The sequence below is a fragment of the Cydia fagiglandana genome, chromosome 15 (assembly GCF_963556715.1).
Source record: "Cydia fagiglandana chromosome 15, ilCydFagi1.1, whole genome shotgun sequence".
Taxonomy (NCBI): domain Eukaryota; kingdom Metazoa; phylum Arthropoda; class Insecta; order Lepidoptera; family Tortricidae; genus Cydia; species Cydia fagiglandana.
In genome coordinates, this window is record NC_085946.1 from 11198859 (window position 1) to 11219743 (window position 20885).

The window sequence follows — 20885 nt, forward strand, 5'->3', positions numbered from 1 at the left end:
TAATAAATGTTTTTAATTATAATTTTTTGATTATTTCGTAACATTAACATATTATTCCGATGGGTAGAATATGCATGGTTGCGGTATTTGAGTAATATAAAAACTTTTCGTACATTTTACGACATAAGACTTGTTCGTGACTATAGATATTATATATTTATTATATTTAACGTAGGTATTCTATATATTTGTTATATTGTTAATTCCAAATTTTATCTTATATTATTTATTTTCGCCCTCTTTTATAATTTGATTGACTTTCCTCTAGTCTATTGTACTCAGTGCTATATTTGTCTACCGTTCTTCTTCAATTCTCATCTACTCAAAGGTTAACTGGAAGAAATCCCTTAAAGGGATAAGTTCGCCTTTGTACTGCCTATCCTGTGCCATAAATTTGTGTTTTGTGTTTTGTACAATAAAGAGTTTATACATACATACATACATAAGTGACTCAGGAGACACTATTAGTTGATTTTAAGGAAAACCAAAAAGGGTCTCTTTAATTTTAAGTTAAAAGAAGCAAAGACTTTATGCTCCTTTATATAATAGACGAATATGTATTTCGATTAAATAAAGTTTTATTTAATAAATCCCGGGTAACCCAGGGGACACGTTTTGAGACAGCACAACATATATAACACCAAAAGTTGTCAAAATATTAAAATTTGTGCGCGGCCCGTAATCGCATACAAAACTTTAAATGTTCTTGTACGCTAAATGTCTGAAAAATAATCATAATTAACAGATTTATTTTTTCGAAAAAAATCTTTCTCCATGACATGAAAAAGTTGATCGGCCCAATTATGCACTACATCTGTACAGTCGCCATCAGATATATCGGAGCGGCCAAGGTGTTCACAATATCTGAACACGCACTCTAACGCCTTGACAATAGAGGCGTGTTCAGATATTTGTGAGCACCTTGGCCGCTCCGATATATCTGATAGCGACTGTACTAATACGGTACAGGGCAAACTATTTAGTCCGTCACTGAAACAAATGATTTGAACAAATCGCGCTTAATATTAAGTCTGTCGTTTTCAGCGTTTCGGGAGAAAGTTCATTACGTCAAATCCGTTTTCTTTAGTAATATGTTACACCGAACATTGTGCGAGCAGTTGAAGTCCTCGTCTGTCGAGGGAAATTACGAGCTCCAAACAGCTCAGCGATTCCCAAACCAGTCCTAACATATTTTACAGCTTGTAGAAGGCATCTAGTATAGCTTGATCCAGCCGGCGTATTATGAATGGCTTTATTCATCTTTATCCACGTGATATAATAACTGTCACTTTTTAACACCGTGGGTTAGAAAGTGACGGACACCGGTTTATCATGCTGACACGTAGACGGGAACGACCATCATATCTGTACAGGATCCAGAACCCCTAGTGTTTTCTTTCGATAGCGTGACGGACGTACGGGCTTGCGTGCATTAAGTCACATTTTGTATAGGATTTTGAACAGCGCGTCAAATGGGACGTTAAAATCCCACATAAAATGAGACTTAACGCAAACGCGTAGGTACTTCACGTCACGCTATCGCTATCACGCTAGGGGTACAGTCACCTGCAATAATATGTTACTCTTCGAAGGCCGCCAAAATATGTGACATGCTCGTATGGCTCTACAAATAAGACCGTGTCAGATATTATTGCGGCCATCGTTGTGTAACATATTATTGCAGGTGACTCTACAGATATAAAAGTGAAATACTCCTAAATAATCAATTTGTACGTCGAAATCATGCATGAATAAGGAATAACGAGGATACGAGTACTTACATAAGGATTTTACCGTAATAAACTCATTGTTTAACTATTATTAAATAACGATTTAACAATTGCACTTTGATCTTCATATTATAAGATGGATATTTAGATGAAGTAAGTATAAGTATAATCAGTTAATAAAAGTGTCAATCAAAGTTTCCTCCATTTAACTTCAAAGAGTTTAACTTTTCCACCTCCTTCATTGGTTTCCTCATTACTTAGCGCTACTTGCATCATCGTACTAACCCGGAGTTAAGCGGTTTAACCGTTAATCCAGTGTCAAATTGTACTGGTAACCATGGCAGTTCCGGTTTTAACTAGTTAACCCTGGGTTAGTAGGATGGTGCAAGGAACTCTTAGTGTAAGCGTAATTTTAACCGAATAGTTCTTTATTTATCTCTATCTCTTCATCAAAAAACTCTTCTTCATGAATAATTAAATTAATTAAAGAAAATATGTATGTACCTACTAGCATATATTTTTTTGTAAATATATATAAAAAGTGACCTATAAAATTTGCTTTTACCAATAAAGATCTGTATTCTGTATTCTGTATGAGTCAACTAGTAGAAGGGTCAGTTGCACGAAAACGTCTATCACCGTTAAAACACTCGCAAAATTTTATCGTATGGGAAATTTCATACTAAACTTCTCCGCTGAGTGACGCTGATCAGTCCGCTAATTGTGGTTGGTGCAACTGGCCCTTAGGGAGCTCCGATTTACAAATAGGTAGTTATTATGAGTTCAGTACGGATATAATGGTCGTATTTGTCTACGTGACAGCGTGATAAAACGGTGTCCGTCTATTTCTATGCCGCAGAGTTAAAAAGTGACAGTTGTTTTATCACGTGAATAAATGTGGATAAAGCGATCCATAATAGGCTTGCTGAGAGCATGAAAATGTCTCACTCGTCTGATAACTCAACTCCGCGTTTTTAAACCCACTTCAACATCATCAGTTACTTACCAGTTAGTTCATGGGCAGAGTTAAAATGGTTTATGTGTCACTAAGGCATTGGTAGGAAGTTCCTTGGCGTAGTGAATAGCGGAACACCGCTCTGGGAAATTCCTGGATTCATTTGCCTTTAAATTCCATTTTCAAACATCTCCCTTAGAGTCCTGGCTATGGCATTTAAAAGTGGTAATAATAGTATTGAAGAGTTTAATAAAATATTTGTATTTGTGGTACGTAAGTACCTTCGTATAGATTACCTACAGCTTAAAATTAAAGGAAAGTACCTACTCAATGCACTTAAAATTAACGGCTGAAACAGAAGATTGAATATGAAATATCAATTTTATTAAGGCGTGTTTTGTTATAGGTAAGTAATATTTTGGTTTATCTAATATTGTGTTACAGTATGTATGCACCAATAATAAATATTTCTGAAAAAAAAAATTATCCCATTATTAAAAAGTGTTAGTTCTGTTTATTTCTGAAATTCTGTGTAAAATATTCAAGCTTAAATTTTCAATGATAGTTGCCACTTTTCCTTGAACGGGCTATAACGCCATGGAAACAAGTTTAGCTGTTGTTGACGTTTGTAATAATAACATTTTACCTTTTTGCGAAGGAAGCTGTTTTCTAATATTGTTTGCTTCACTGTAATTTATTTTCACGAGTGGCTCATTTTCTTAGTCATCTTGTTCGTAGGTTGTTCATGACAAGTCAATTTACTTTTAATGTGCCTACCTAATTCTGGAATTTGATATATATTCCGGATTTGATAGCCCACGCAGTGAAAGTGTTATTTTAAACGTCGAACTTCTATGAAATTATGACGTATAAATGACACTTGCACTGCGTGGGCATCAAATCCGCTGCAGACTTTTTTTGGACCGACTCTATTTGTTCCTGAGGCATGGATGTCTTCTATGTATTTAAGTATTTGTATATTATATATATCGGTGTGAGTACCCACAATACAAGGTTTCTTGAGCTTTCCGTGGGACTTAGTCTTAGTAGTTTGTGAAAGAATGTCCCTATAATGTGAATATATTTAATAATCTACCATCTTATCCATCTGGATATTCTTATCCTATTTGGATAACTTTGTCTCGTGTAGGGGACAAGGGTCACAGGAATGTCACGGTCGCGAGGCGCGACTCGCCGTCGCCTCCGGCAGACGATGTGGCGCCAACTGAGCGATATTATGTTGCCAATAATGTTTGCGACATTTTATGAGCCTTATATTAAATTGATACAATAAAGGTTTTCATTATTAATATTATGATCTACTTGCTTACATTTTATGATTCTACTCATCAAATCTATCCATTATAAAAATACCTATATACTTATATGCAGGTAGGTGTCTGAGGGCCACTTGCACCATTCACTAACCTGGGGTTAACCGGTTAAACTTGGAGTTACCATGGTTACCACAGTACAATTTGACATTGGGTTAACGGTTTTACCGCTTAAATACGGGTTAGGTACCTAGTGTTAGGATGGTGCAAGTGGGCATAATAGATTAAAATGTTTTCTTCAAGCTTTTGAAAATACGATGACAAGGATAAATAAGTTGATTGGTTTATGTAACTTGACTTATGACGTGTACATATTGAGATAAATGTAACGATATTTCACTCGTTAAAATAAGTCGAATATTTTAGGGCATTTCTAATAAATAGACAAAACATAAATGTTTACACAAAAAACAACCTTCTTGATAAGCCGTTTGATAAAATTCTTTTTAGGGTTCCGTACCCAAAGGGTAAAACGGGACCCTATTACTAAGACTTCGCTGTCCGTCCGTCCGTCCGTCCGTCTGTCACCAGGCTGTATCTCACGAACCGTGATAGCTAGACAGTTGAAATTTTCACAGATGATGTATTTCCGTTGCCGCTATAACAACAAATACTAAAAACAGAATAAAATAAAGAATTAAATGGGGCTCCCATACAACAAACGTGATTTTTGACCAAAGTTAAGCAACGTCGGGAGTGGTCAGTACTTGGATGGATGACCGTTTTCTTTTTGCATTTTTTTCTGTTTTTTTTTTGCTTTATGGTACGGAACCCTTCGTGCGCGAGTCCTACTCGCACTTGCCCGGTTTTTTATTTCCTGCCCCTATTTTGAACGTTATTAATTGCTCGTCCAAAGGTGTTTTCCTCATACGATATGAACATTCAATATACCTTTCGATTTTTACTTGATAGGAAAATCATTTTCTCCAGTCAATTTTTTGCAAGCAATTTCCAACATTGTTATACAAGTCTCATACGTCTTAATTAGATTTGTGGTTAAACTCAAGAATGATTTATAAGTCAGTGCATTTTTTTGCATTCGAGTTTCAAACTGTAATAGAAATAAAGTGGGATTCCTGATTTGGAAACGCGAAAATCATCTTGGTTCTTTCGGAGTTAAAAGCCCTATAAAATCAGTTCTCGCTGTTTGAGCCTGAACAGGTCACTAAGCCTTAACGAGACTTTAGTCAAAGCCGTTTGGACGGGTCACTGGTGGCTAAGATAGCTTCTCTCCGGATTCGGACGCATTTCGCTTTGTGTTAAATTCAAACGTAAACTAGTCGGAACGATTGAGCTTTGCATTGCATTGGACATATAAATTGCAAGTATTTGCATTCATTTTTGTTTGTAGGTATTAAGTTTGTATACACTAATAAAGTTTATTGTTGGTAATTGCAAGTTAATTTCGAATGTAGACCAACGGTTTTAGAGACAAAAGCCAGCGGATGGTAAACGTCTATATAAGGTGGACATGGTAAACAACAAGTTGTTTTGTGACGGTAGGTTTAAAGTACCAAATTGCCCAGACTGAGTTCCTAGCACGGTGTTATATTTTTTTAGAAACAGCTCAGGCACAGGTAATAGTATGACATATTGCAAGCACGGGTCAGTGTTGAATATCCTATAATACTTATTTATTTGACCATACAACCTAGTGGGGAAAGTAGGTCTTATTGGGTTTAGTGTTTTTCTTTGCGGTGATTTCCTTCACCAAAAAGGGACCAGCTAAACCTACATCGAAAATATAATGCAATTCATATATTATAGTAGGAATCTTGAGTGTCAACGTAAAAATTAATTATACTTTAGGATTAGTTTTATTTAAAAGCATGAATTTTGGACGACTCACTGTTCTTACAAAATCCTTAACAAAAGATTCTTTGGCGTTTGTTTCGACAGCCAAAATTTATAATGAGTCCTCATCGAAGAATATCTGAAGCACTGTTTAATATTCATAGGTTCTGTCCCCGAAAAGTTCATATAAGTAATCAGAGCGGAGAAATCTTGTTAAAACGAGTTTCGAATCCATCACGGTTCCTCAAAGTTGCCAAGAGCTTCCAAGTTGCCACTTTAATAACTGTACAAAGACTTGTCGGCGCGCTTAATAGAGGCTTCTGGTGACCAGAGGGCTGGCCACTATTTCGCCCAGCGTATTAGCATCGCTATACAGCGGGGAAATACGGCCAGCCTTCTGGGCACCTTGCCCGTTGACGGCGACCTGGGGCAAATTTTTTATCTATAGTTTTGTAAGTTTTATTATGTTTGTTTATTCCTTTCTTTGTTTTTATCAATAAATAAATACTTTAATAACTGTGATGAATGAAGACCGCTTGTATAATGTCGGAACTACTATTCATGGTATCCAATATCCATTGACAAGTTGTAACCTCATATCTCTGTGATTCCTATGAAATTAAAATGGCTCATCGTGTGATGCTTGTATTATTACAATCAATTGACAAGCATAATTGGTAACGGATATTACCAGTTTCAATAAAAGATACTAGGTTTAACTCTTCCAAGGTCCAAGTGTCCCTGACTACCCTTGTGTGATAAAAAATATCACTCCCCAGTTTCAAGACTCCCCTGACTATCCTTACGTGATGAAACATATCAGTACAAAAAAGTTATGAATAATTTGTAACTATAAGGATATGATTGGAAACTGATACCAATGTGGTTACTTGCGTGTCGCTTCGTAACAGAGCCATGTTTACATTTAATTAAACTTGAAATTGGATCTCACCGGCGTCTTGCTCATATCTTTGAAAGTTAATGTGTTTTGAGAGCGTATTCGCTGAAACATTACAATTTTCCTTATTAGGGCTAGGGCTATATAATGTATCCCAAGGGCAAAAGGGACCCTATTACCAAGCCTCAACTATCCGTCCGTCTGTCCGCTGTCTAATGGGAAAGTTAACATATATTTTTGTCAAAATATGTTTTTATTTCGTTACAACAACAAAAAATGAAAATTTATTTAAATTAAAACCAGGCTCCCATACGGGGTCAGCTAGAAAAAAATTACGTCCCAGTTGGTTATCAAAATTGTTGTAATACTTTCTACTAAAACGCTTAATAGATGGCATACTTATGTTAGGCACTAAAAAATGTCCTTTCAAACCATGATTTTAAAAACTCATTAGACGTATAGATCGGCAAGAAATTGTTGATTGAGGGCACCGCTGAGCTTCAATAAACAACTAGTGTCCGACCGAAGGTTCGGTTTCGGTTTCGGTTTCGGCCAGTTTCGGCCAAAAAATCATGTTTCGGCTGTAGTTTCGGTTTCGGCCAAAAAACGGCCGAACCTTTCGGCCGGGCCGAAACTTACGAAATGGTACTTCGGAATAAGACCAAAAGTTGGAGAATAAGTACGAGTAGGACAACAATATTAATACCTATGACATATTATACTGATTCATGTATAGGTACAGAAATTAATTGCTTTATTATAAAACACAATTCCACTAATGAGGGCGCCACTGGACGCTCGACGCAGTCTTGAGAGACTGTCAATACCTATAACGCGCACACTGTCTAATTGTTTCGGAGTGAATGAGTGATTTTACCTCAATTTACTATTGGTTTGTGTTCCACATGTCCTCTACTTCAGCTTAGCCTTTGGCCTCGCTGCGCCATGCTCGGCCTGCGGTCTCGCTTTTTAATACATACAATGGACATTGGTTGGAGTCTGTGCTCAACTACTAGTCCTGAAGCCTGAAGCACGGCTTTGACTTCGCATGAAAGTTCACCTCACTGGGGCACTTCGGACTTTTAGGCTTCGGACTTTTGGTTTGTGTTCCACATGTCCTCTACTTCAGCTTAGCCTTTGGCCTCGCTGCGCCATGCTCGGCCTGCGGTCTCGCTTTTTAATACATACAATGGACATTGGTTGGAGTCTGTGCTCAACTACTAGTCCTGAAGCCTGAAGCACGGCTTTGACTTCGCATGAAAGTTCACCTCACTGGGGCACTTCGGACTTTTAGGCCCAGGTGAAGATTGGTACCCGGCCTTGCGATATTGTCAACAAAAAATTTTGCGCTTGCGGTTTTGGTTGGTTTTTTGGTTGACCCTGTATCTACATGTTAATAACTTGACTGGTGAATGAATAGAGTTAGACCAAGAAAATTCTGCAATGATTTTGATAGCATACGCAGTGCAACTAGTGCAAATGTTATTTATACGTCATAATTTCATAGAAGTTTTGACATTTAAAATAACACTTTCACAGCGTGTGTTATCAAAATCGTTGCAGAATTATCTTGGTTTAACTCTAGTAATTTTCTTAAAAAACTGCTTAAGTAACATCAATTTCAAGGATATTGGGTGTTGACAGCCCCATAATATGTGTATAAAAGGGGTTTTATGACATTTTTTCAACGATTTTAACAAGTCTACAAAAGTTTCGGTTTCGGTTTCGGCCGAAACTAGAGCCAAAGCCGAACATTCGGTTTCGGTTTCGGTTTCGGCAAAAAAACATGTTTCGGTCGGACACTATAAACAACACATGATGCAAACATCCAAACAGCCATATCCTTTTGCCACATAAGTGCATCATCTACATTTGTTGTTTGACATTAGACATTTACTGTTTACATATAAACTCATATAAAACGGGTATTTTCAAGTAAAAAATAAATAGAATAGACCATAAATAACCACACTTCATTTCGAATGTTAGTATGTATAACAAAATGTCTTCAAAAACATTGTTTTCATTTCAATAGGTACGTTTGAGGTTTGACTAATAGCTACTAAAGACCTAGCTAAGGCTTATCAATATTCAGACTTTCACTAAGTCTAATTAATCGTTCTTTTACACTAGGGCCGTTCATTAATGAGGCAATTTAGACGGCGACCTCGGTTGATCGCCTAAGAAAAGAAACACCCGTTGAATATGTACAGACCTATAGTTCGTTTTTTTTAGCATTAGAAAGAACTCCACAGAAGTAAGCGTACAGTTATTATTAGGCTCTTTAATTGTTAATAATGATTGAATTATCTAATGTAGCACGGTCAATACATATAATTTACTTCGAATTATTACCGCTAAAATTGCTGGATTTGGAACCACACGCTTACTTCTGCGAAGTTCTTTCTAATGCTAAAAAAACGAACTATAGCTATTAGCTTTCAGCCTTCTATACTACTTGAACTAAGTGTTCAATATTTTTATTCATTTATTCTATACTCAAAAAATAACGTAAACGATACATGTGTGTGTCTCTATTGTATTTTATTTATAAAATTATTGTAAGTTTATTGATGAGCCTTCGCGGTTCAAATAGAAACTGTATTCACGATTCTCGCCTAATATACGATTCCCACTAATCAGATGGAGGAGAAACGTACCTCACTAGAGCCAAAGGATTATTCCAATCACCTACAGAGGTTACCTAACTAATGGAAGATAAGTTAGTTTGGGGCGTGAGTTCAGGATTTATTAGTAGATAAAAAAATGAACAACTTCTTATTTAAGGCTCATAGAAGATTTGATTAGAGTTAAGTGACTATTTTTAATTTTTTAAACCATGGTACATGGTACGACTTCAATACTGGATTTATAAGCATTTGACTCGTAGCGATTGAAACTACGCCTTAAGCTTTTCTCGAGGATTTTCGTCACTGTCATACAAGTCATTCAGCTACATGAATGGTGACGCTTATTGAAGCGTATCAGTATTATAAGCGCCACTTGCACCATCCCACTAACCCGGGGTTAAGCGGTTAAACCGTTAACCCAGTGTCAATTTGTACTGGTAACCATGGTAGCTCCAGGTTTAACCGGTTAACCCCGAGTTAGTGGGATGGTGCAATTTGCGCTAAGCAAACGTATTTTAAGACATAAATATAAAGAATTAGAGCAGCGGGATAGTTTGTAATTATTTATTTTAAGATTAGTTTTATTTATTTTTAGATATTTAGTTTTTCAGTTTTGTAGGTTAGTTATTTAGTTATGATTTTTTTCTAGGTAAGTATGTATTGTATATTAAGTTTGTATGCACTAATAAATAAAATTCAGTAAGTATAAAAAAAGAAGTACTTAGAGGGATAAATGTTTAGTTGAAGATGTTGTCATAACAGCTTCAAATAATGATTTACGACGCGGCTGGTTTGATTTATAGTATTTTGGTTCTCTCTATTTTCACTAGAACTGGAATCTGCATTCAAAAGAAAAACGATTATCTATTCAACTGCAATCTACAATAATTGATTTTATATGCTACTTTAAAAAACATTTAGTAGGTAACTATTGAAAATAGAACTTAGGGCCCGATTCGGATTTTGAAATAGACATCTATTAGATATCTTTTAGACATCACCAAGGTACGATAACGATATGTTTAAGATCTAACCTGTCAAATTTGACATTTGCGCGATTCTGGAGATACTCTTGAATGATTTCCACAGGATATTACTTAGATATCCAATTCACATCTAATAGATATCTTACTCTATCTAACGTAAAAGTGACATTCGTTGCCCGAATTGCGCTGCAAAAGAGAACTAGTTGATATCTAAACTATAACATATCTAGAATGGATCTAGTACGTGTCGTCTCTTGTGAATATCTTGAAGTTCGAATACGGCACATAGAGTAGGTATAAACCATATTCATCAAACCACGACAAGTAACCATTAGGTATTCATTTTTGCAAAAAAAATTACTTATTTCATGAACGAATATTATGAGCAGAAATAATGAAAAAGAATTGTTTCGAAAGGTTGATCCCTAGGAAATGAAAGGTTGATCTCCTTAGATGTCAGATATACCATAATTTTTCTCTTGACTGACTATTTTTATTTAGTTCTAACATACACAATAAACAAAATTACAGCTTCGAAATTTCGCCGAACTGCGGAACAGTTTGTTAGCGAAAAATTAAAAAATGCGTGTTGGTAAAATGCCATTTTTGAACGTGTCTATTTAACAGGTTGCTGTTCAGTTGAAAGCACACGGCAATCATAGCTAGCTGACAATTGGATGTTTGTTGTTATAAAAACATGCTCCAACCATTATCGGGTAGAAATAAATGAATGTAAAAAATAATTGAATCCTTTGTAGCGCAAATTAAAGCAATAAAACGCCTGTCAAGAGAGTTTTTTACTCGTGACGCGGGTCTCGTCAATACGTTAAATAATGAACATAGTTGATTTTTTTAAACGTGGAACATAAAAACATTATTTAAAGTGTCATTCTATGGAATGGAACTTGCTAACTTATTAAACAAACTGCCATATTGAAATCATCATTCAGTGACAATTTCAATATAGCAGTTTGTTTATAATACTAACGAATATAATATTCACTATTGTTAGTAAGTTCCATAGAATGACACTTTAGCTTATTGCTATTTTTTATGTGTAATGAAGGTGGAATATTCTTTTGCTATAAAACCGAAAAATAAATTGTTAAATATTTGTGGCCCCATATACCAATCGATTTCTGATCCATACTTTACTCGTTATTTCGAAATTTGCTTATGATCCATATATTAAAAAAAAACAAATTATAATCTGTAGTATATCAAATCAGACGTAATACAATGTCAGGAAGTGGATATAAATAACATACTTCCGGATAGAAACTGTTGATAAGATCATACATATTTGTCCTTATAGTGCGTGCTGATTACGAAGTAAATCATGAATGTAAATTGGTTTGTTGACAATTTTACCCACACATGCGAAGCTAAATAAAAGATCGTAAAAATAGAATTGCATTTTGTTTTTTAAATACTTACCAATAAGTACCTACCATACTAACAATTCAACGGCGAACGTGTAGTTTTATACGGTATAGGTTAGAATACGACAAGGAAATAAATGTATTCCAGTTGGAAATTCGAACCATGCACTTTAGTTTGCGAATGTGAAACAGTGGAAAAAACGAAAGCCGCCTGTTTCGTACGGAGTAAAAAAACTGGCATCGAGTTCCATCCAATTTCATTCAATATGAAATTGAACCTACCAGCAGCAGCTATTCTACCAGCAGTGTTTTAACTTAGGTAATGGCTCCTTTACACGATGAACCAACGCCGGCCACTCCAAGGGACGCAGTCATGCGGTAGAATGAGATAGCAACATCACTTGCTCCCATAAATCATAAATACATAAATGCGTCCCTTGGAGGGGCCGGCGTTGGCCCATCGTGTAGAGGACCCATAATATTGGCATATGGTGGGAACGTCCCAGGCCGCGTAGCCAAGATGCCGATCGCTTACGCTACGTAGCGATCGAAACGCAACTGTCACTGTTGCACTAATATAGAAGAGTGATAGAGAGACATAATGCTTTTCGTTGTCGAAGCGATAGCGATTGTAACCTTGGCTAGGCCGGCTGTACTCGACATGCTAATATGACCTACCATGTAAGTTTAAAGGTGCCACGTATTTAAAAAAAAAAACATTTTTTACTTACCATGATAAATAGTAGATTGTTAAACCAAGGGTGGAAAGTGATCCACTTCACCCGAGATATTTTGGCGCTCGAACGAAGAGAGAGCGCCAATAGTTCGAGGGTGAGATGGTTACTTTTACCCGAGTTAAACACTCTACTTTTCATTTCGACTACTTATGAGGAAAGTCAAACACAAGAAATGTATGTTGATTATTGGTAATATTATCATTACATTGCATTCATTCATGCAGTTTCACTTTTTTTAAGGCGCGTATACATAAAGGCCGTTTCAGATACATCCCAATTTAAGATCGGATTGTCTATGGTTTTCGATTTTTTTCGATCAAAATGTAAACGGCGCCAATTTCAGTCATTTGGAAGCTAATATGAGAGCTTTTAACTGAATAATATGCTGTTGTTCGAAGTAAAAATAGAAAATAAATACTTTCCACCCTAGGGTGGGAAATTAAATTTTCAACCCGATTATCAGCCTACGAAAGGTGAACTTTCCGAACAGGAGAGATGAAAAGTTATATACAGTGGTATTAATAGCTAAACTAAAATAAATACATAAGTACCAATAATGAAATCTTGCGGTATAGTCATCCGACTATGCACAGACATGTAATATTTATTTTTACTTACACTAGTTACTTTTTACACTCCAAAGGATTTATTATAATAATTATAATACATCAAATCATATGTAAATAAATACACACGAAAATTTATAAACTAAGAGGAACTAAATTATACTAAGTATCCTAAATAAAATAATAATATTACCATTTTTATAATAACTACGTATAAAATAATCGGGTCAGACGCGGATAAATCTCCAGTCCATGCATTTTTATTTCTACTGAATTATCTACCTTTGTTTTTTCACTCACCACAGCTACTCTGTTTTACAGTTTTCAATTTGTAGAAAATTTCATTTCGATAAATTTTAATTTCGTGAGATTTTTCCTCTGAAATATACTGGAAAAGGTGCCACGCACATATTACGGACAGATCAGATATGGCTTATCGTAATCCATTGGAAATGGAATACTGAATAGCTACTGTGTATAATTGCTTCAGAGTGTCATCGATATTTCATCTGAAAACAATTCAATTGATTTAATGGAAAAGTAAACAATAAGAGGGTCTCTTCTAATATTATGTCTTCTTGCGTTATACAAGATGCGTAAGCGTAAGTGTCTGGCTTAGCTAAATTAGTTTCAAATACCTATAGCTTATGGTATAAAATACCTTGATGTTAATTTATTTATTTAATATTTTTTAATTCCAGAATTTATTTTATGAAAAGCAAGCACGCTCATTCCCAGCATTGTAACTTTAATTTGAGTTAAGTGTCTTGAGAGAACGGAGGTCTTCTTATAAAACACCGATGAGGAGGTATTTACTTTATTGGGTTTTACAATTATGAGGTTAATTAAATATCGTTGAGAAGCGCGAGGGTGTACCGGTACACCGAGCGATTCGGAGCTCACGTGTAGCCTGGTCGCTAGATGAGGACTCGATGCCAACTGGATGAGAACTACCCGCCGCTGGTCAGGGTTGCTGTTTATATTCATCCCGAAACCGTGGGAAGATACGGGGATGTGTGGTCTGGAGTCACGTAGACCACGAGAAGTTTCTGGAGCGTTTATGCTGTCGCTGCGGTGCCATTAAGATAATGAAGAGTCGATCCCGTGGGAGCGGCACTAATTGACAAACGCCATAAAATAGGTGATGCTTTACATGCGCCTGCACTTGTATCAGAGGGTGCGTTTGTTTATGCGGTTAGGTGCCCATTAGTTAGGCGCGTCTGCAACCCTTCTATCGACGCTGAAGATAATGTTTAATGTTTTGCCGTCGGTGTCTTGCTGGAGGTCGGGACTGCGTGGGAAGCGTTCCTTAACTCCTCCCCCCTTAAGAGAGAACTAAGGGTGTAGCTTGTTACGCCCGTGTTCTCGATGCTGCTGCGACGTTGGGTGCACTTAAGGTATATGGCGCACCCGATGAGGCACAAAAATATACTTATGCTCCATACGCTGGGTATCCAAATGTGTTGATGTATGTTTGATTTGATTGTTGATTCTAATGGCTTCAGGTATATTTGTAAATCTTCATCTGTATATTGGATCTTGTCTGTTTTTTGTTCTAAGTGCATCTGTATCTGCTGGACTTCTTCTTTGAATAGATTGTTGGTCTTCGAGATCACTTTAGTATATAGGTTTGCCATCTGTAGTTCACAGCCGGGATTCAGGTGTAGTTTATATGGCCCTTGGATGACTTCGTAAAACGTTTCATTGCAATTGATGGTTACTCGTTGTGGTCCTCTTGAGTATAACAGGAAATTGCCGTTGTTTATTGTTGTGATAGCTTCCTCTTCTTCTAGTTTCGTCGTAAGGCACGTGTGGTTGTTTTTGAGAAGCAGGGCTTGATGGATGCAGTCAGGTGTTTTATTGGAGTCCTTCCACCAAACGTGTTTACAGACCATCATGGTTTTCTTAGCTTTACATTGTTCAGCACTTGGGTAGGCGTACCATGAGTTTTTAATGAGGATTGAAGGTTTTTGGATTTCGAGGATTAGGCCATCATGAGTTGGGAAAGGGATGAGGTTGTATGCATTACCACTTTTAGCTTTAATTTCCGCTATTTTTGCAACAAAGTGTATGACATTACTAACAGTGTAAACCATAATACGATCGACTTCAACATCGTTTGCCTCCTCAAAAATGTCTTTACAAGGTATTCCTGGCTTAGCTAATGTTATGCCTAACTCTAAGATATTAATTATATCTTCCATTAATATGAAAGTAGTTAAAATATCAATATTTTCCTTATTAGTAAAACTTATTTCATATATAGAGTTTAAACGTTTCGTAATACTTTTAAGCCTTAGGTCAACTTTGTTAATAGTTTCGTTTAAGTTGCTAAGTAATATTTCTTGGTTATTTGTAAGAGTTTGAATGTTATTATTAATTTCTTTCAAATCATTCGCATCAGGGTTTCCAGCTAAAAATTTGACTATTGTTCCAAGACCATCAATGAGGCCGCGTTTGTATCGACCAACATTTTGGTTCATTAAACCTGTTAATCTTCTTAATAAATGTGTATCAAGATTTTTAATGTGGTAATCATCAGTTTTAACTCTACTAGCTCTACTAGACATTAATTTGTTAAGAGTGTCAAGGATTTCGGTTAGGTTGCATCTTTTAGTGAGATATCTGTAGCCTTCTACTTCCGCAATTGGTCCTATTTTGTCAAGGTACACGCCATTGGGGTTTTCTAATTTCTTGATTTGGTAGGGTTGACTACCCTGGACTTGGAGGAACCTGCAACAACAACAGGCCTCAGTTTATTTGCTGCACGTCGTTTACCTCGACTATCCAAATATATTTTTGGGGCTTTTGTGTCGCGAATGTAGGTTTTTCGACGAGTACAAAATACGTTAGCTTGTTTATTAGTGGTTGGGAGTTTTTCGTGAGTTTCGACTATTGGGGCTGGTAATTCGGTATTCTTATTATATTCGTCTGTTCGTTTTATTTGAGCATCCCGTTTTATTTTGTATATGTAGTCGTAAACCGTTTTTTAATGTTCTCTATGTTTTTCCAATAGAGTATTTAACAACTGGGAATCATGGAGGAAATTAAACAAAGGTTCCGTTTCAATATGTCCAAATAAGATTTCATGTGGCGTTAGTTTTGTGTCTGATTGTATCGAGCTGTTGTATGCTATCAATGCGAGTTTCATTTTATCGTCATGCGGTAGTTTATTTTTATATTGTTCACTAAGCAATCGACAATGTTCTCTCAAAGTTGAATGGAATCTTTCGACAATTCCGTGTGATGCTGGATTATAAGGCGTAGTGAAATTAATCTTAATGTGATATAAATTAATTAATTCCTTAAGTAGTGCGAATTCTTTTCCTGCGTCAGTCGTAATTTCTGCAGGGACACCATATTGTGCAAAGTAAGAAAGAAGTTTTGACATAACTGTTGAGCTATTCTTATCTTTTAATCTTTTAACTACTGCGAAACGAGAGAATCCGTCTACTATAGATAAGTAAAGCTTGCCTTCAATATCGACAACATCGCAAAATATATGATTAAGTGGTCGCAAAGCTATTGGTGGCAATAACATTGGTGGACGCATTGGATGCCGTTCGTATTTGCCTGCCTTACAAATAGAGCAGTTATTAATATATTCGCGGATATCGGACATAATGTTTTTCCACCAATATTTTCTACTAATGTGCATTAAAGTTTCGGTAATACCACGATGATTCGTTTTTCCTTCGTGATAACTTTTTATGATATCGATTCGCTTTTCCTTTTCAACTACGGTCTCCACTATTTCAGTACAACGAGTTATACGAATTTGAGAATTATGTTCTTTAGTGAGGATCTTAACCATTTCTTTATATAATTCATCTACGTAAAAGAAAGCGTAATAGTGAATACCTGGTTTTAAATATTCGCGTACAAGTTTTCTGAGTGCTTCTCCTGGTCGTTTAGATGTATACAGGCTAACTTCTATGATTTCGTTACCGTCTTCCTTTCGCACGTTTATATTATCCAATTTATTGTGTAGTTTAAAATAAATTTGATGTGGCTTTTTATTTATGACATCATTCATAATAGGGATTCCCTGGTGTATGTTGTCATCTTGTGAGTGCTGTGTTTGGATTTCTTCGCGGTTATCATTGTAATTAATTTGTTCATCCATGTCGCTACCGTTCTGAGCTAATATTGATTCATTATCGTTAAAATTAATTTTTACCCGTGACAGAGCATCTGCGTTCGAGTTAATAGAGCCTTGTTTGTATTTTATTTCGAAATCGTATTCAGCTAGTCTAAGTCTCCACCTAGTTAACCTAGAATTTGGGTCTTTCAAAGACATTAACCAAGTTAAAGGTTTATGATCGGTGTAAATTATGAACTTACGACCATATAAGTACGGTCTAAAATGTTTGCAAGCGCAAACTATCGCAAGTAGCTCTTTTTCCGTTGTAGAATATTTAGATTCTGTGTCAGATAAAGTTCTAGATGCATAAGCCATTGGTTTTTCGACATTATCTTCTTTCTGAGACAAAACCGCTCCTAACGCTATGTCACTAGCATCTGTGGTAACTATAAATTGTTGGTCAAAATCTGGATACTTTAAAATAGGTTCGTTTGTAATTAATTCTTTTAGCTTCTGTACTGACTTTAAAAACTCATCATCTATTATAATCTTGGCGCGTTTTTTTAAGCACTTAGTCAATGGTTTTGTTATTTGAGCATAGTTATTAATGAATCTCCTATAATAGCCTGTCAATCCCAAAAAGGATCGTATTTCTTTTTCTGTTTTTGGTACTGGAAAATTAATTATGTCTTGTACCTTGCGTTGGTTAGGTGTTAGACCGTTAGGTGTTAACTCATGTCCTAAGTACTCTACATGTTTTTGAAGAAACTCAGACTTATCTGGTTGTATTTTTAAATTATGCTGTCGCAAGCGTTCAAATACTTTTCGTAATTTTTGTATGTGCTCGTCCAACGAAGTTGAGTAAATGATTATATCGTCTAGATATACGAGGCATGTATTATATAAGAGGTCACGTAATATTAAATCCATTAACCGTTGGAATGTAGCCGGAGCATTTTTTAAACCGAAAGGCATACGTAAAAATTCCCAATGTCCATGATTAGTTGAAAACGCAGTTTTTTCGATATCTTCCTCGTGCATTTCTATCTGGTGGTACCCACTCGCGAGGTCTAGCGTAGTGAAGTACTGAGCTCTACCTAATTTATCCAATATTTCCTCTATATTGGGCAAAGGATACTTATCTTCGATTGTCTTTGCGTTTAATTGCCTATAGTCTATAACCATACGCCATTTAACCTTACCTGATGCGTCAGGTTTTTTTGGTACAATGTGAACAGGACAACTCCAAGGAGAATTAGACTCACGAATAATGCCATTCTTAAGTAACTCGTTAACTTGTTTGTCTATTTCCTCTTGTTGTTTTGGTGGTTTCCTGTAATTGCGCACATAAATGGGCGTATCGTCTGTCAAACGTAATTTATGTTTAACTGTATGGGTAAAGGTAAGTGGCTCTTGACCCGTATGAAACACATCTTTAAATTCGTGTACTAACTTGGTAATTTTAGCTTTTTCTTCCATATTCATGTGATCCGTTCGAATCGTTAATTTACTAGCTTCCGTTTTGTTTATTTTAACATTGTCTAATACTTCCGACACAGATTTTAATCCATTCGGTATCGGTTGTAAGAAATTGTCAAAATTATTTTTAAATTTTTGTGGCCTAGGACTTAGGTTTGTGACACCTAATCTATATTTGCCATCTGTCACTGACACTAATGCACAATTAATGAGGACGGTATTTGTCCCGATTTCAGGGATAAAGTATTCGCCGTCCGGTTTGTTAGATACACACGTAATTAGATTATCCGAGAGTGGATCGATTTTTGAGATCTTCTCCGGATAGTCTATACTAATTGGAATTATTTTGTTTGGCATGATAAGTTCGCATTTCTTTGGGTGAATTATAGCGTTAAGCTTAAAAATCAGGTCCCATCCTATCATTCCCGCATATTTAGGGTCAAAGTCATAGATCAAAAATTCATGTTCTATGTCTTCGCCTAACGGGTATAATTTTAAATTAATAGCCCCACGATGTTTTGTTTTACTATGAGCAGTCGTAATTGTGAACTCTTTATCGATAATTTCATTATAATTCTTATTAGATTTTAATATAGATGATCCAATAAGGCACCTATTACTACCAGAATCTATTAAGATTTTTCCTCCCCATTCGTTTATAGTAATGTATGGGAGATGATCTTTATCCAAATAATTTAATTTTACGTCAATTCGTTTTGTGGATCTGTTTGTTGAAAAAAATTATCGCCATCATCTGAGTCATAATTATTCCTGTAATTATTTATGTTGTGTTCATTAGTGGTTATCTCTGTGTTAAAAACTTCTACCGGTCGTTGTCTTGGCGGTCTATTTATAGGTCGTCTACTAGTTGCGGTTCTCATAGAGATGTCGCTATCTAAATGGTCGTTCGATCTTTGGGGTTGTGGCTTTGGCGGGTACATTTGCCGCCATTGTTCTGGAGTTGGTCTCGGTTGGTTGGCCCATTGCATTTGGTTATTATTATTTGTTTGCTGATTAGGATAAGATAATTGAACGAATTGGTTAGGTGGATATTGAGTAACACGGTTTTGATTAAAATTATGTTTTATTGTAGGATGTTGATTAAAGGTTTTATTATTGTAGTTGGATTTTGGATTATATTTAAATGATTTTTCTTGTTTTCTTTGGAAGTATTCCGGATGTACTTCCAATTCGTGTTTTAATTGATTGTAAGCCTCATCAAAAGTGGTGTGTTGTGCTGAACGGATTAATCGATCGGTCGCAATATCCAAGTGTTTACATAATTGGTCGATGCAAACGTTCTCTAAAATGGATGTTGCTTGCGGAGAATCGGCTTTATTTTTAGCTGCGTACAAAAGTTCTTTTATTTTATCAGCAAATCCGAGTGCAGTTTCGTTAGGGAACCGTTTAATGCGAGTGATTTCAGAAAGTATTTGTTCGATACTTCTAGTGTCACCTAATTTAGATCTCAAGGAATTTACAATGTCTTCAACCGTGTTGTTTGGCATGTGAGCAATGGCTTTAATTGCTTCCCCGCGTAATTTGCTTTTTAATATAATTGGAAACAGGGCCCTTGCTTCAGCATCTGCTGCCCTAGCCAGCATTGTTACTTGATTTAAAAAGAAATCTAGAGTTTGTCTATCACCTTCATATTTCGGCAAATATTTCTCAATCGTAGTATGGTTTAATGCCATTTTTAATCAATTAATTCGTATTCAAATTAAATTAATTAAATCGTTATTAAATTAATTAAATCGTATAATTAGACACTGGCTCTTAAATAAAAGGAAAAAAAAAATTGGTGGAAATGCACACAAGTAATTAGGAAGTTCAAAGGATAATGTAGGAAAACTCACAGGGTTGCCGCCAGTGCGATGAATACTGTGGTCTTCATAAGGCAGTGGTTGAATCTCTTCAGGTTGAAACCTTCCAGCTCGCGCCGACGATGTGTAGCCGCTGCTTGCTGGGAGACTCGCCCGTCGCTGTCACCAGTTAAGTGTCTTGAGAGAACGGAGGTCTTCTTATAAAACAGCGATGAGGAGGTATTTACTTTATTGGGTTTTACAATTATGAGGTTAATTAAATATCGTTGAGAAGCGCGAGGGTGTACCGGTACACCGAGCGATTCGGAGCTCACGTGTAGCCTGGTCGCTAGATGAGGACTCGATGCCAACTGGATGAGAACTACCCGCCGCTGGTCGGGGTTGCTGTTTATATTCATCCCGAAACCGTGGGAAGATACGGGGATGTGTGGTCTGGAGTCACGTAGACCACGAGAAGTTTCTGGAGCGTTTATGCTGTCGCTGCGGT